The following is a 16,820-nucleotide window of genomic DNA, read 5'->3' as shown; positions in this document are numbered from 1 at the left end:
ATGAGCATGCCTACTGACATGTCACCAATATATCACCCTCATGATAAGAGGAGAGACGACACAGGACACATGGTCACATGTTGAACACATATACTGTACATCTTAAACCGAAATCTATCTACTGAATCAGTCTTTTACGATCAACCTAAAAAAAGAAGCAGAATGGTGGAGGTGTTGACTCTAGTCTGACTTCAGACTCGACAAAAACAAAAAAGACTTGCAACTGGACTTGGACTTCAACACCACTGATACATGACTTTACTCGGACTTGAACCTTTTGATTTGACAATTCTTGATATGTTTCCCTAAGCCCAAAGATTAAAGAGTCTGTTATTTAAAAAAGAGACAGTAATTTCCTTTCATTTCCTAAATCAACTAATGTTAACGTTTTTCGACACTTAATTTCCCAGATCCACATTGTTTGAACCAATCAGACAGCATCCAATCAAGCTGCAGCAGATAACTGTAATTTACTAATGTTACATTTCCGATTGAATAAAAGAAATGACACCAAACATAATCTTGTTTGTGTACAAAAACTATGGTCAACAAAAAAACAAGTGCAGTATGCAAAATGTGTGACAAACAACACTTTGACATCTGAAGTTGCAAGAAGAATGTTAAGTCAAGACTGTTCATAAAATGGCATAACATTTGGTGACTTGTTTAAGAATCAAAACTCAAAGTCTAGGACTTGGAACTTGTAAGTTTTGAATTGGGACTTGATTTGGGAGTTTCCTGTCCTGACTAGGGACTTGATTTGGGACTTGCAGAACAATGACTTGTATAATTCATGTCCAGCAATCTATCAAGAATTGAAGAAGCAAAGATATAAACTTCTGAAGACAGTAATTGTTGAAATTTTGAAGGTGAAATCCTTCTTCATTCTTGCTCGTATTTTGTGCTTCATAATGCACCACACATTGTCAATGGGAGACAGGTCTGGACTGCAGTCTTGTACCTGAACTCTTTTACTACGAAGACACACTGTTGGAACTTGTCCACAATGTGTCTTGGCATTGTCTTGATGAAATCAGCAGGCACGTCTCTGAAAAAGACGTCGTCTGGACAGCAGCAAATGTTGCTCCAAAACCTGTATGTACCTTTCAGTATTAATGGGGCCTTCACAGATGTGACAGTTACCCATGATGCCATGGGCACTAACACACACCCATACCATCACAGATGCCAACTTTTGAAGTTAGTGCTGGTAACAATCTGGATGGTTCTTTTCCTCTTTAGTCCGGAGGACACGACGTCCATGATTTCTGAAAACAATCTGAAATGTGGACTCTGTCAGTCCATCTCAGATGAGCTTGGGCCCAGAGAAGTCTGCAGCCTCTCTGGATGTTGTTGATATATGTCATTCTCTTTTGTAGATGCAGCAACAAACTGTGTTTACTGACAACGGTTTTCCAAATTGTTCCTGAGTCCATGTAGTATCCTTTATGTGTTTATGTGAATTTTTAATGCAGGTTTAATGCAATGTCATTTGAGGGATCAGAGTTCACAGGCATTCAGTGGTGGTTTTTGGTCTTGCCTCGCATGTGCAGAGATTTCTCTGGCGTCTCTGAATCATTTAATGATATTATGGTTTGCAGATGGTGAAATCCTTAAATTCCTGAATTTTTTTGTTGAGAAATTTTGTTCTTAAACTGTTGAACTATTTGACCACTCAGTTTTTCACAAAGTGGTGACCCTCACCCAATCCACGTTTGTGAACAACTGAGCCCAGAGAAGGACAGAGCTGAAGTCATATATGGTGGATACCATCCTCTTCCTCCATGACAACTCCAAATAAACCACAATGGTTGGATTAAGTACATACATAGTTCAGTTAACGGTTACAGTTGAGGTCATGAAGATGAAAGCAGAGGTAAGACTCAAATTCTATTGTTTGTCACAGCGGATGACAATGGCTGTGCTGTGTGTGAGATTGCACAAAGTTAGGTCACAGCGTGTGTATTACTCCGTTCCTATTGGTCATTTAGACACTGTCCATGTGCAATCAGAGTGAACAGACAAGTTGTTACCATGACAACAATGATTATGTCAGGTAACAAACTACACTGGGCTTGGGGAGGGTTCAGACATAAAACTCAGACACCCTGTCAGGGTCGGGCTGGTCTTGGTCATGACTGTCTTGGATTCAGACGGGGTTCATTTAGGAATATGCGGCTCGAGCTGCACTCATCTCACAGGTCCCTGAGATGAAAAATGTGATTTTGTATATGTATTGCCAAATCCAAAGCTTATCTTAACCCTCTCTGGACTCTGCAAAGGCTATTTGGGAGGAAAAACTGGGGGAGGGGGTTTCTGACGAGCTTTGGGAGAGTATTCTTAAACATTTACATACCTCATCTATTTGTGCCAGACATGGGTTAATTCAATGTAAAGTTTTTCACTGCACTCATTGGACCAAAGTCAGGCTCTCTGAAATATACGACAATATTAACACCTTTTGAGAAAAATGTCATCAAACACCTGCAAACCACAAACTTATGTTCTGATCCTGTACATCTCTGCATAACTATTGGACTGCAATTTTTAATACATTGTCAGAGATAACTAAGACACTTATAGTGCTCAATGCCATCACTGCTGTGTTTGGAATCTCTCAGTTACCCTTGTCTAAGCATCAAGCAGATCTAATAGCTTTTGGAACTTTATTGGCTAGATGCCTCATATTAATGAGGTGGAAATCACGAATACCACCCTCCCACACTCTGGGATAAAGGAAATTTTTAATAATTTACAGCTGGAAAAAATCCAGTATACATTGAAGAGCTCTTCCAAGAAATTTAAAAAGATGTGGGAGCCTTTTTTTTGCCTACGCAGAGAAAATTATTTCCCCAGTTATCTATGAATGAGGTCCACTTTATCTAATTTAGTTATTATTCTTATTTATTTAGTCGTTTTCCCCTTCTTTTTAAAATTATGATTTGAAAGATGAGGTAACCATGTTTACTGTAAAATGTGAACTTTCTCTTTTCTTTTTTCTGTCTTTTTTCCTTTTCTTTGTTGTAGTTTTGTGCTGTATTATTCATCTGTTGTTCTGCTACCACATGACACTGTGTTTTAACACTATTGTCATCACTGTTTACCAATAAACAAAGTTCATAAAAAGAGAGGATAATGTCTTGTGCAGGTTGTATGCAATAATTAACAAGAAACTCCAGAAAATTGCAATGGAACTGTATCAAACTCCATTTATAACCACAATTTCAAATTATTTTTCCTTACCACTTTTTTATTTTAGAATCACAAAATTACAGCTATAAGTAGTTAAATTCATGGATGTAACAATAGAGGCAAACAAAACTGTTCTTTGGTCAAACATGAGATAATGTGAACCTCCCCAACCCCCTCTCCTGCTGGGTTTAATTAAACACATCAAACCACTGTCTAGACTTTAATTACACCTGACAATCACATACATGCTGGACTGATCTCGGATGTCTAGATGTCAAAGTGTGGTCCAGAAAGCCCCTGGGGTATTTTGTTGGTTTTCTAAGCAGTTCTCAACAGAATGCTGCTTATTGGATATGTTGACATGTGCAATATCAGTCACATTATTGAGATGCAATTTCAAAGACTGGTGCTTCTTACCTCTATTAACTATGCAAACACACCTCACCAGAAATGAGCTTTCCTCTGCCTCCTTTATCGAGGGAATTTGCATAGCTCTCCCAATTTCTTCCATCGGCTGTATGAGCACTGTGTCAAGCTTGAATCCAGATTACACACAGAATTTACCTCAAAAGATCTGGCCAATTTGATTAATAGTTTTTCAAAATTTGACGGAAAATATGCATGCTATTTCTGCACACACTTAAATGTGATCTGTTTTGAGAAATGCTGCAACAAAGGCATCTTTAACCAGCCATTCAGGTACCTGCTTTGTAACATTTTGCCTACCTGGATAATATCTATCAGTATTACAGATGTGTCCTAATTTGTTTACAGACAGTTTCCAATGAAGACAGCTAATTATGTCACAGCTAACATGATAATATACCAACAGAAAGATAGATTTTTAAATAGAGTTCAGTCTAAAAGTACGACTACTCTTTTCTGCATCTATCAGTAGTAAAGCAGACTATCAAATGACATCAGAAACTGCAGTGAGATGGCTGCATGATAATAGTGTTTGTATTCAAACCACTCTAGGATACAATTCAATCTATGTTGGCAATACTGAGGCTGCCACAATTACCCAAACACATTCACTGTCTTCCTCTGTAAAGACATAGCAGAGGCCAAATAAAACATTCATACCACTTGAAAACAGTTATAAAAATAGATAGGTATTTGCAGCCTGCCTAAAGGATGCCAGTGTTTCTGGTGTTTTATAATTTCTGAAATGACATGCCAGCTTTAGCAAGCTGTCCTGCATTGAAGTCTCCAGGCAAAGAAGTCCTGGGGACAGTGTGAGGCTGGATATCCATTTCCATCCACCAAGTTGGTTGTTTTGTGTAACAACAAAACATCTATGCATTCATATCAGGGACTTAAAAACAGTAAAGTCAGTGAGCCGAGATGGAAGAAAAGCAAATCAGTACACCTTGCAGACCTTGAACAAGAAAATACAATCAGAAACACAACACTATCATATACCAGGTGCAAAGTGGCACGTAGCATAGCTGTCAGTGCTAGTTCCCGACCAATGCAGTTGCCATTTTCACACCCAGTGCCCATGTTGTGTAAGTAGCAAATGTATTTGTGCCCATTTTTGTGTCCACAGACGTGTTGGTCTTAATGTGAAGTGTGGTCAGGTACATTTTGCTATCTTGAGGCAGCAGAAAGTGATTATGCTATTGACCAGCTAAAGCCTGGTCTAAAGTCAACTGCAGAATCTCTTCCTGCTATTTAGGCAGGTCCACAACATGCACTCTCTGCTTGTTACACACACTAGGATGCAAAGCTCCTAGTACTCCTCAGTTAAATATATGGCATTTACTCATATGTATTTGTTGATGGGACAGAGAATTGGGAGATGATGGAGGACGATGGTCCCTGTCTCTTGACTTTATAATCACTTCTGGAATTGTGTGGCCATTCTGGTGATGCCAGAAGATTTAAATATTAATGTGCCACGTACAGGTGCAACTGGCTTTTAAAGGAGATGGGAGATGACACTGTTTTTTTTTTTTTTTACACCATAAACACACTTCTTATTAATTAAGAGATTAAATACAAACCCTTTGCAACTTACTTGCATCCAAATTATGCTCCATTTAACTAGCAAAAGTGGAGTTGGACAAAATGCATTTGTGCCATATACTTTAGACAACGTGCTTAAACTGAATTCAAATGAAAGGACTGCTTTGGATTTTGTCTGTTTTAACATAATATTCACATGGCTTATATAAAATAAAAACATGTATTGGACATTGACAGGATTAAAGAGACTGTAGTTGTAAATCTAGTTTAAGTCCAGTAGGACTGCATGGACTGACGCAGGAATAATCTCCAGAGGCGCTCAGTGGAACAGCTTGGGGACGGGAGGACCTCATGAAGAGGGTGGTAGACGTTCAGGATGCTAACCAGCTTGGACAGCATCTTTTCTCTAACACTGCCTCCAGAGAGTCTAGCTCAACTCCTCCTCCAAGGAAATTCCCTTGGAGATTCCTTCTGTGTTTCTCCTTGAAGAACAAAGAGGGAATTAAAAAGACTTGACTAACGTGATTTTTCGAACTCAGACTGTTGAAGCCCCATTAAATTCACCAGTCAGTCTCTAAATGCTTCACAGGACAACCTCCGAGCTCTTGTTGTCAAAACTGGGTGGAAACAATTAGACAGTTTAAAAAAACACAGCAGAGTGAGTGGAGAACATCGTTTCTGGTAAGGCCTGTCCTTGAAAAAATAAATGTATGGGGATTTATAAATACCCAGATGCCCAGTAGGCAGTGAGATCTCTGACTGTCTAGTTCTGTGAGACTAAAGCCCTATAATAGCTTTGACAATAACTCAGGTATTGCCATTCAGAAAATCTGTGTAGACTTTTGGCATTAAATATAGTCTGACAATAGACGGCACAGACCGATTATTATGTACTTTTACAGAACAAGGACTGTGGATCTCTTACAATGTAGGGAGGGGTTGCTTTACTGTTAATGTGGATAAAAGAATGATTACTCTGTTTTTTTTACCATGACGGTATTGTATTACTATGGACTTTGCGAGCTTTTCTTCTGATGTTTTCTTCAGATATAAGCTGGATTTAGAGAACAAGACTGCGCCTTGTAATTGTGTCTTTGTTATGGATTTAGGAGAGATACAATTGGGAGTGTATGTGTTTATATGTAGATGAACTATGTGGCAGTATCACTTGTGTAGTTAATAATAACTCCTACACACACTCGCTCACACAGTTTACTTCTGTCATTTTGGAGTGCATTAAATAGACTTAAATTCATTTCTTGCCTAACTCTAACCACTGACCCCTTGGCTTGATTTGGCTTTCGTCCCAAATTACTGGATCTGTCCCGTATTAACTGGTCTTGATCCTGAAATACATCCCTGAAAATGGTTTAAGTCATACACACACACACACAGACACACGGAAACACACACACACACACACGCACACACACACACACACACACACACACACACACACACACACACACACACACACACACACACACACACACACACATACACACCTTGGCTAGAAAGTATTGCTGGCTCATTGTAAATAAAACATAAAGTCCCTGTTTCCCAGGAGAAGCCTACATTACTGTTTCTGCACAGGACAGCAAAGTGTGCAGCTCCTGTAGAGATGTCTCTGTCTGTGGCTGGCTCTCTCCCTCAGACTCCCTCAATTCACTTTGATTCAATTCAATGTGATTTACAGGCATGAATGTAAAGAACAATATTGCCACTGCATCAAGATAAAAGTTCAACAGTTTCACATGAAATCGCTTTACTGTCCTGTGTATTTGTGTGTGTGTCAGGGACTGGTGGATGTGGTTTTCAACAATTCACAGTGAAAATCAATAGTGCAATAATAATACCAATTCATACTAGTAGTCACCGAGGAGCATTTACCATGATGATTCTAAACATTAGCACTGACAATAAAGATATAAGTATATAAATCCTTCTGTCTCAAATCAGTTTTTTTTACTAAGAAAACTAAATACAAGATATACATTTATCAAATTTTCGTTCTTTCCTCATTTTTATATATTATTATTCTTATTTGTTTATTTATCTTTTGGATAAGACAAGAATAGCAGAGGTGAAACCATAATGCATTCAGACACTTGTCCATGCAACCATATGTGCAAAGCCTCAACTGATCTTCTGTTAGCCATGTACATGTACATTAGGGCACATAGCTAATAACCAACTCATCACCTTAGCTGGGCCAACAAGCCCAAAAAATTATAACACTCATTCAACAAAATAACCAATACTAAGAAATGTCAAATAACGACTCATCAGATATGGCAGGTGGCCCTGTCGATGTCGCTCTGGCGTGCAGGGCTCCCTACTTGAGTTAGAAATAATATATGCAATGTTCATGTAGACTTTCAAAATAAAGGCACAAAAAACACTTCGGTAGATTTAGGGAAAGACCATGGTTTGGATTAAAATAAGCAAGTTACCTAAATTCACATATAGTACTTAATGCCACAACGTAACGTGTGCAACGTAACTTGTGCAAGTTGCATTGCTTATGTAATGTCTTAAAAAGAAGTCAGTGTTGTCTTTTGGTTTCTCACAGTAGGAAAAGTCCTGTGTTTGTTCGCCATTCATCCACCCCACCTCCTCCACATGTGGACTTTCTCACTTGTCATACTACATCAGCTGAATCTGACAGCATATTAAAATGGTAGAAGGGCATTTCCAGAAGTGATGCTGGAGGGACCCTAAAGTACAGTGTCATAGTTTGAATCATACAGACACTGATGCATTGGGATAAAGAACAGGCTGCAAAATGACTCCTTCCATTTTGAATGGGACTGGCAGTGACAAAGTCAGATCGAAGATCCCTGAGCTTTAATTAAAAAAAAAGAAAATTATATATATATATATATATATATATATATATATATATATATATATATATATATATATATATACAATACATATGTGTGTGTGTGTGTATAGGTAGTAGGGGTGGGACTTTAAGGCGTTAATTATGATTAATTAATTAGATGTAGATGTATATATACATGTATCATATACATATATATATATATACATATATATATATATATTAGGGGTGGGGGAAATGTCTGATTCTGAGATGCATCGCGATTTGATGAATCTGAATCAATTCAAAAATGTCAAAATTTCGATTATTTAAATCTGTTAATTAAAGTAATACAGAAGGTTCTAAATAATGCAGAACTAAGAAGTGCGGTACACGTCAACTCCGGGACACTTTGGGATGCGCACCTGGAGTGGACACGCCGACGCATACAGAGGAAAACAAACATGGCGGACCGCCAGCCACCTCGCCATGAGATCCAAACAGCTCCTTCTAATTTAAAAGCAGACGTGTGGGAACACTTCGGCTTCCACAACGTCGACGGCGGAAGCGAACTGGACAAGAGCCACGTTATATGTAAACTGTGTCGTGCTAAAATAAAATACTTTGGCAACACAACAAACATGAGAAGCCATGTAACTCGATTAGTTTAATACAATATGATGGAAATTAATTCAACTCTTGTTTCTTATTACAAATGCACTGTTTTTAAAAAACTGCAAGTGATGAATGCTTATACAGGGAGACAAAAAGAAATCTGTGTTGTGAAATCGTATCCCCTGAATCGTAATTGTAATCGAATCGGCAGGTGCCCAAAGATTCCCACCCCTAGTTAGCATGTCAGAGACATAGACAGGAGTCGACCTCATACATGCCTTAAAAATATTCATCAAAATGTTTAAATATATTGTAAAAACAGATGAGGCTGTGACTTCTTTTGTTGGATGTCTTACTGTGAGCTTCAGGAGAAGTTGAAACTTGGATCATTTGTACTGACAGGAATCCAGCAAGCTGAGAAGAATGCTTTTGATAATGTAATGATATGAACAATATTTTAATATGCATTGTTGTTCAATTAGACTTATATAATGCCTATTATACTCATTATATTTTTGTGTCTGTTAGTGTGTGTGTCCTGGCCAAGTGGTGATCTGTTTTCACTTATTTTTTGTTCTTTCCTCAGTACAGAAGCTATCTCTCTTTCTCTGGGTCTGGAGTGGACTGGATAAACCTCTAAAGCAGAAGGACTATCAATACATTCTTTATTGTGGCTTCCGACAAAGGCCTTTTGAGTGCTTTATGTCAGCACTCAGCGAGTCTGCCATAAGTAGCCATAATCATTCATAAAGAGTTATGGCTAGTGGCTGCAATGCTGCAGAGTATGGAGGAAAAGACTGGAGAGGAAAAGAAAGAGAAGGGGTGGAGGGAATATGTGAGCAGAGGAAACTCAGCAAGGATGGAGGGATAGATGATGAGACTGGCACAAAGGAAAACAGAAAGTAAAAGGCACACCGCTGTGTTCTCTTATTGGATGTAATGTTTATGTGTGTACTGTGTGGATTATTGGATAAACTACTGTCTCAGCAGGAAGTGCCACTTGAATGTCCACATTTGCCACTGAAGCCAGGAGGAATGGGCTTTTACATGGCACATGAATTATACCTACTACAGTCAAACTGACAGTGTTGGTGTGTGTTTCCAAGTTAAAGACTGCTTGTAGTGGCCAGAATACCTGCTGTCACCTGTGAGTGTCTCCACGCTGTAAATCTTTCTGAGCTAGTATGCAAACCATGATTAAATGTATTACCAGAATCAATGTTTTTTATTCTGTTAATTTCTATTTTTGTTGCCAAACTATCCATTAGAATTATTTTTACTGAAGTCCCTGCATGTAGATATAAGAACTAGATTGGCCACCAACTCTTATCAGCCGATATTCAGTGAAAATATGCGATCAAGAGATCAGGATTTATGTTTTCTAGTATCTGAAAGAAACAATTAATGATGCAACAAAGCCAGCTCTCAACTGAGTTGGTGTCATTGTCGCATACTGACTAACCTAAAGGAGCGCCAACATAGTTTGCTTATCAGTTATTCACCCCGTGTTGCCTTGAATTCAAGAACATTTTTTTCCTCGCATGCTATTACCTCCAAAATCCAAAACATGCTCTTCCAGACTTCTGAAATTGAGGGTGCTCCTGTTTCTAAAATATCAAAAAATCTGTTTAAAAACTCTCACACAACTTGCACAGTATAATCTGAGTCTCATTTATGTAGTCGTATGCTCAATACTTCCAAAAAACCTGGTAATGAAATCATCTGGTGGAAAGCCCTGAAGGCATACTGTGCATTACTACATACCTGAGGTTAAAAAGTGTTGTGCATGCAGCTGAGAGCAACAACTGTGTGCATACATGGAGGTGTGGTGGTCAAACAGTGTCTTCACAGTAAGTTGCTAACAAATTTGTGAAATACCTATCATTTTCCCTTTTCAACAGAACTCTAATAGCACCCTGTCCCTAATAACCGTTAGGTCACTAGTGAACATCTGATGGCTGTTAGCAAGGCAACTAGACAGCTCTATGGTTTGTCAGTAATGTAGCAGAAGTACACAGCTGTTTCAAATTAAAAGCCCTCTGACATTTCAGTGGACAAAAACTCCTCATTTTTTAACAAAGCTTTTATTGTGACACATTTGCAGGAACTTACTGACTCGCAACTCCACTCTCTTATTATATTCCACGTGGAAGCGGCTTAGTCACTTGCAACACCTAGTAAAGTTCAGTAATACTGGCCTGGTCCGGGTGATATCAAATAACACTGCTGCTTTATCAGATTATTGGTATCAGCCAATACTGTTCATAGATGACCAGCAATCTGTATCAACTGCTAAAAATAAACGCAGTCCAGGCATTCCTAATTAACATGACCTGCCTGATGGTTTGTCACACATAAACATCTGGAAAATCTGTCTATCACATCTTACTTCAACCAATCAGTTCAAACTTCTGCTGCAGCTGGTCAGGAGAAGAGAAGAAACATCTTTTTCAAAGAGAAAAGCTTTCAGTATTGTTCTTTGCTCTTCTTTCAATGAAAAACTACTCTCCAGTTCTGATATAATTGATGCTATCACAGTATCTACACTAACCTCTTCAGATGATCTAGAGAATCCAGCTGCCTCACAAGGAAAATGCCTAACAAGAGCTAATCAGAAAATAGGTATAACTGAAATGTACATCCTAATAATGAAAAACGAGAGTAACTAGAACAGAAGTCTGGTTGGGACCTTTGACCGGATGCAGTTACACCAACTACTGATTTACATCAGTGTGAACTATACTAAACTTTTACCATCTCACCACTGTCATTGTTATTTCTAGTCATCATTTCAAATGAATGTTTCTCATGGTGTGCTCAGACAGAAAGTGCACAAATTTGACCGCGAGACAGTTTGCCTCAAACAGTGAATGTTTCAATTGTAGAAGAATCTGTTCCGCCATCTTGTGACACTGCCATTGCTGCAGTGGCACATCTTGTCTGTCACTCTTGGTGTCTGCTGGTTGTGTCTAGAAGGGAACCCCAAATTTGTGAGACTCACAAGATTTCTTATGGTTTCAGTCAAAATGTTCCCTCTCATAAGATCTTGTTGATCTGGGGTTCCCTTCTAGACACTGTATCTGCTGTTGGCTGCTGACAGTGACAGATGGATATTTGGACTGACAATGTTAAACAGCAGCCTCCAGTAACTGATGAAGGTTCCCTTTAAAAAGCAATATCAACGCTCTTCAAATTTTCCAATGTAGTTAGACGTTGGTTATGATAACAGCCAGAAATGGATAATGGAAACAACACCTCCACCACATTTAAGTCATCTAAGTACTGTGTAATATGTATCAAAATATCTATGAATTCACATTTTTCATAAGGTAGTCAAGATTTTCATAACAAAGATCCTAAATATTAATATATTTGATCCACTCTGACACATCATGGTCCTCTGTTCACTCACTGAATCTCTGTAGAGTCTCTGCTGTCAGACAGCAGCACATTTCATGAAGTAAAGATTTGTGTATTTTGCCTTCTGTTTTTGTCCAAAATTGAAATCTGGCACGACTGTCAGAGCAGCTGAACTGAACAGTTTCTTCCTGACTTCCTAGACACTGTTGTCAAAAGTAATGTTACATAAGAAATTAGAGTGAAAGTAGACAAATGAAAACTTCTTATGACACATTCATTTGCGCTCTTACTGTAGGGAGGCACCACCACAGCAATAGTGGCTTGTTAACTTTCAGTACTTCACTGAATTCGTCTATACAAAGTAGTTTCAGTTTTCTTTTCTTTGCACAATAAAATACCCACTATATAACAAATAGAAAGGACGGTAGTTGCAGTATAGGAGAGGAAGGAAGCCTGAAAGACTATAGGCTTACTAGTATAGACTAGTATGCCAGTGTGTGTGTGTGTATATATATCAGCCTCAGCCCCTCACTGTTTTCAGGACTCAGCAGGAACTCCAGTTATTTCTGTCGATTTCCCCCAGTCTCTCTTTCCTTTTTGACTCCTGTCTGACCTCTTAACTCATGTTAAAACATTTTCAACTTGAGCAAATGTCTCTTCAGTTCATGCTGCCACCAGCGACTTGTGTGATTGATTGTGTGATTGAAGTGGGATTCAGGTTGACATGGTGGCCGATACAGTCGATACAATGCCATAATATAAACGAAGCAGCATCACCTCATCCTATCCTCTCACTGTAACACAAATTGAGTGCAGTTCGTCATAATATGCAACATGTTGGACAAAAGACCTCCTGTTTTGTCTTCAGAAGGTGGAAGTCACATCTAAAAGGAAGGGACACAGAGGAGACAAGAGAATGAGCAAAGGAAGTGAAAATGATTAGCAGTGGGTGAAGAGAAAGAAGGATAAAGGGATGCGTAAATGATGAAAGGGCAGAGGAAAGAAATGGGGGGGGGGGGGGGGTGCACAGAGAGGGAGAGAGAGGCAGGGCTTCTTAAACTAATGAGATATTGATTTGGGAGAGACACACCTCCTCAGGGCTTCCGGCTGACACTCAGATAAATGGGCAGCCATTCATTACCCAGAGAGAGAGAGAGAGAGAGAGAGATAACACTCATGTATGGAGGGGAAGAGAGAGAGGAGGAGAGAGAGAGTGTCATGGATGGAGAGAAGACTGTGTGGAGGACCGGGGGGTGGGAGCATTAATCCTGAACACACATATATGCCACAAAAAAAAAAAAAAAAATCTGTAGGAAAAAAAAGTGTGAAACACGACAGTATTGTGAAGGAGTTTTGTGAGCAGTTTAGAGGAGGAGATATTTTGGGATCAGGCAGCATCAGGTCGGAGCAGAGGGCTGGATTCAAAGGCATGGTTATGACTAAGGCCAAGGCTGTAGTAGAGATCAATACCATCCCAGGATCAGAGAGAGCAAACACTGACTCATGCTGGGCTCACTGGGCCCATACTAACAGGGAATACTACACTGTGTATGGTGTGTGTGTTTGGTTTTTTATCTGTCCTTGAGAGACTATTTTTTCCTCTAGTTTAGGGATGGCTCGATACCACTTTTTCATGTCCGACACCGATACAGCAACGTTAATCTGCCAATACCAATCTGATATGGTCTTTTTTCATCTCAAAACTAACTTAACTGTTAATAATACTTTCATATGTTTGTTCTGAATGTTTTTTCTTGTATGATTTGATTGACAATGTATAAAAAGGGCTAGGACTTGAAGGGTTTTTCTACTTCATCCTTTATTCTTTTCAAATAGACATTTTTTGTTGTTACAGAGATTTAACAAAATATGTTCAGTCATTTCAAATTGTTTTGTTTTCTAGAGCTGTGAAGATTAATTAATTACTAATTGATTATTAAATTAATTGTCAACTATTTTCATAATTGATTTCAGTTTTAATAATACTAAGAAAATAAAAGCCATATATGAAGAAACTAAAATGTCCCATACTTTTTTTCTGATAAGAGGAAATAAAAACAATGAGACAGTCTGGAGTAGGCTACATAGCCCACAATTTGACACTGAGTTGTTCAATACTACCACTTCTTTTTTACAGTTTTCTCCAGAGATGCACTGATTACGATTTTCTTGGCTGAAATATAATTGACAGCATTCACAAACATTTTTGCAACTTTTGCGAGATTTCACAGGACACAAGTTCACATGATCTTCTGTGGAAGCAGATGTAAACAAACCTGAGACTAAAAATTGAGAGAGAGTAAAAAATTGCACTCCACTCCTGAAATCTGATTGGCCATCCCACATGCCACCACACTGTCCTCAAGTATGATTGGTTGTCTGTCCAATGAGAGGCAGGACCTTAGTTGATACCAACTGTTTGACGAGTTTAAATGTGTATTGTTTTCTTCAGTATGCATGCCTATTTTTTTATTTTTGTACAAGGTTAATTTACTTTAATAATAAATTGTAAATATGAAGGTGTGAAAGATGAATTTCTCCTGAGGAAGGTTTATATTATATTTCTATGGTGCGTCTCAGGACTATTTATCTTTTCAATTAAAAAATAAATCAATACATAAATAAACACAAAAGTGTAAGAAATTGAAGATACTGTGATGTTAGTAATTAAAATCAACATGAGACAAATGTGAGTACCTGACCACAGACACACACACATATGTCAGGTCATTCCTGAGTAAGTCAGTGCCCCACTTGGGCAACCCCAGTCAAAAAGGTCTGGTCCTGTAGTTTGGTTTAAAATATGCATGATACTAATGTCACATGGCAGAAGTGATGGATGCAATATAATGTGGTGTAACATAAAAAACTCCAGTCTGCAGAGTGAAAGTCATGTGTTTGTTTGATCCATCCACCCACTCTACCTCCTTATGTGGACTTTTTTGCTCTTTATTCCAATTCATCTGACCTCATTCTTTACTATGATCACAATCGAGGACAGGCCCCCCACAAAGATCAGACTGTATTTGATTGGCCCGTGATACACCTGGCCGACTGGTGTTGCTTTGTATTGTGGCAAAATTTGAGCCAGATTCCATTTTTTTTTCTAGACAACCCTGTGATTTTTGTCATGGAGCCCTCTGGAAGTGTGTGTTATCACAGTGGACAGGGCTGCATTTTTCACACAGTGCTGTCTGTCTGAAAAAAAAAATGAGGTGGGACAAATGGATACAAAGTTAGTCAGAGACGTCATGGCTAGAGGGTCTGTGTGTGTTAAAATTAACAAAGAACCTAATGTTTTTACTTTTTAAGTGTTTTAAAAGTACTTTGAGTGAAATTACAAAGTGTGATATTAAATGCATTCTTAATGGGTACTGTCCCATTCATGTCATACACACTAATTCAGCATGAGCTTCCTCCTGATCTCACCTTCAATGCACAAAAATGGATGTAAAAAAAAGGCACAGAGGAAAGCACCTAAAACCGTTACTGTATGTATTTATCACACCACCGAAACATGTATCTTATTGTGAGGGAGGCTGAGACTTTTAGCCTTTCTCTCTCTTCAGAAATAAAGTATCAAATTAGATCTAATATTAATCATTTTGTGCTGTTACCACGTTTGATATAAAGTACACAACATAAATGAGAACAACACATCTGAACACAAAGAAATTTCTAAACAATCAGCATTTAGAGAGAAAGATATGTCATCAATAGCTGTAAAATAAGTTAACTAGGCAGCTTATTAAAAACCATGGGTTGCACATATGAATACAGCCTTGATTCAGTCTGACAAGTATGTACTAATCTAGCACTTAGTATTTCCTCCTTTACTTTTAACTAGTGCACTGTTCCTTCTGGGCAGTGAGCATACAGCTTTGCTCCATCTATCCTGCTCCAGTCCTAAACTTGCTTCAGTACCTTGATGTTTGATCAGAAGCACTGTTAAACTGCTAAATTCCCAGAGGTGCTCAATAGTGTTGAGGTCATCATGTGATGCAGCACCTTCACCTTGTTCTTCCTTACGAATGCAGCAGTGACCTTGGAAAAATGTTTAGGGTCATCGACATGTTAAAAAAATCCCTGATGACTTGACGAGAGAGGGTGGTGTCGTCTCTTTCAAGAGTTTGCAGAACATCTGCAAATTCATGATGAGAAATGTAGTCTGTAGAAGCTCCACTGTGTCTGTCCATGGATCTGAAGTGAACTCACGACTGCAGGTCTTACATTTGAGCAGCAGCTCTGAGGTAAAGCCTGCCTCTCTTATTCAACATTATATAGGTATACCATCCACCACACACACACACACACACACACACACACACACACACACACACACACACACAGACACACACACACCACCTCCAACACGGTCACATCAGCATGTGGGGCCATAAAAAGGATACTTAGAGTACACTTTGTTCTCTCAGAAATGCAACAGAAGCAAACAGCGCTGCACCAACCAGCGTTTTCTCGTTGCTTTATGATCTAATTTCACTATTCAGTGAAACAGATGACCGCATTAGCAATCTCTATTGTATTCTCACACTGCTTAAATGCGTTATGTGTGTTTTTAGTGCAATTAGCTGTGTTTAGGTATTGTTCCTGGGAGTGTGCTTGCATTTGCCTATATGCGACTTCTTAAGTGGGCTCGCAGTGGAAATTCATTTAGGCACACTGACATATAATAATTATAATGAACTGACAAACAAAGCAAAAAGTTTTGATGAGAAAAAAACTAAATACGAAAAGCTTTTTTTCTTGGTGGAAACAGCAGTTTGCTTACATCTCGATCTCTGGTTGATTGAAAAAAAAAAAAGAACTATGAATAATGCATGTGGTGAGTATGAAATTA

Source organism: Lutjanus erythropterus, chromosome 17 (genome assembly GCF_056507025.1).
Source record: "Lutjanus erythropterus isolate fLutEry1 chromosome 17, fLutEry1.hap2, whole genome shotgun sequence".
NCBI classification, from domain to species: Eukaryota; Metazoa; Chordata; class Actinopteri; order Lutjaniformes; family Lutjanidae; genus Lutjanus; species Lutjanus erythropterus.
Note: the sequence above shows the minus strand (reverse complement) of the source record.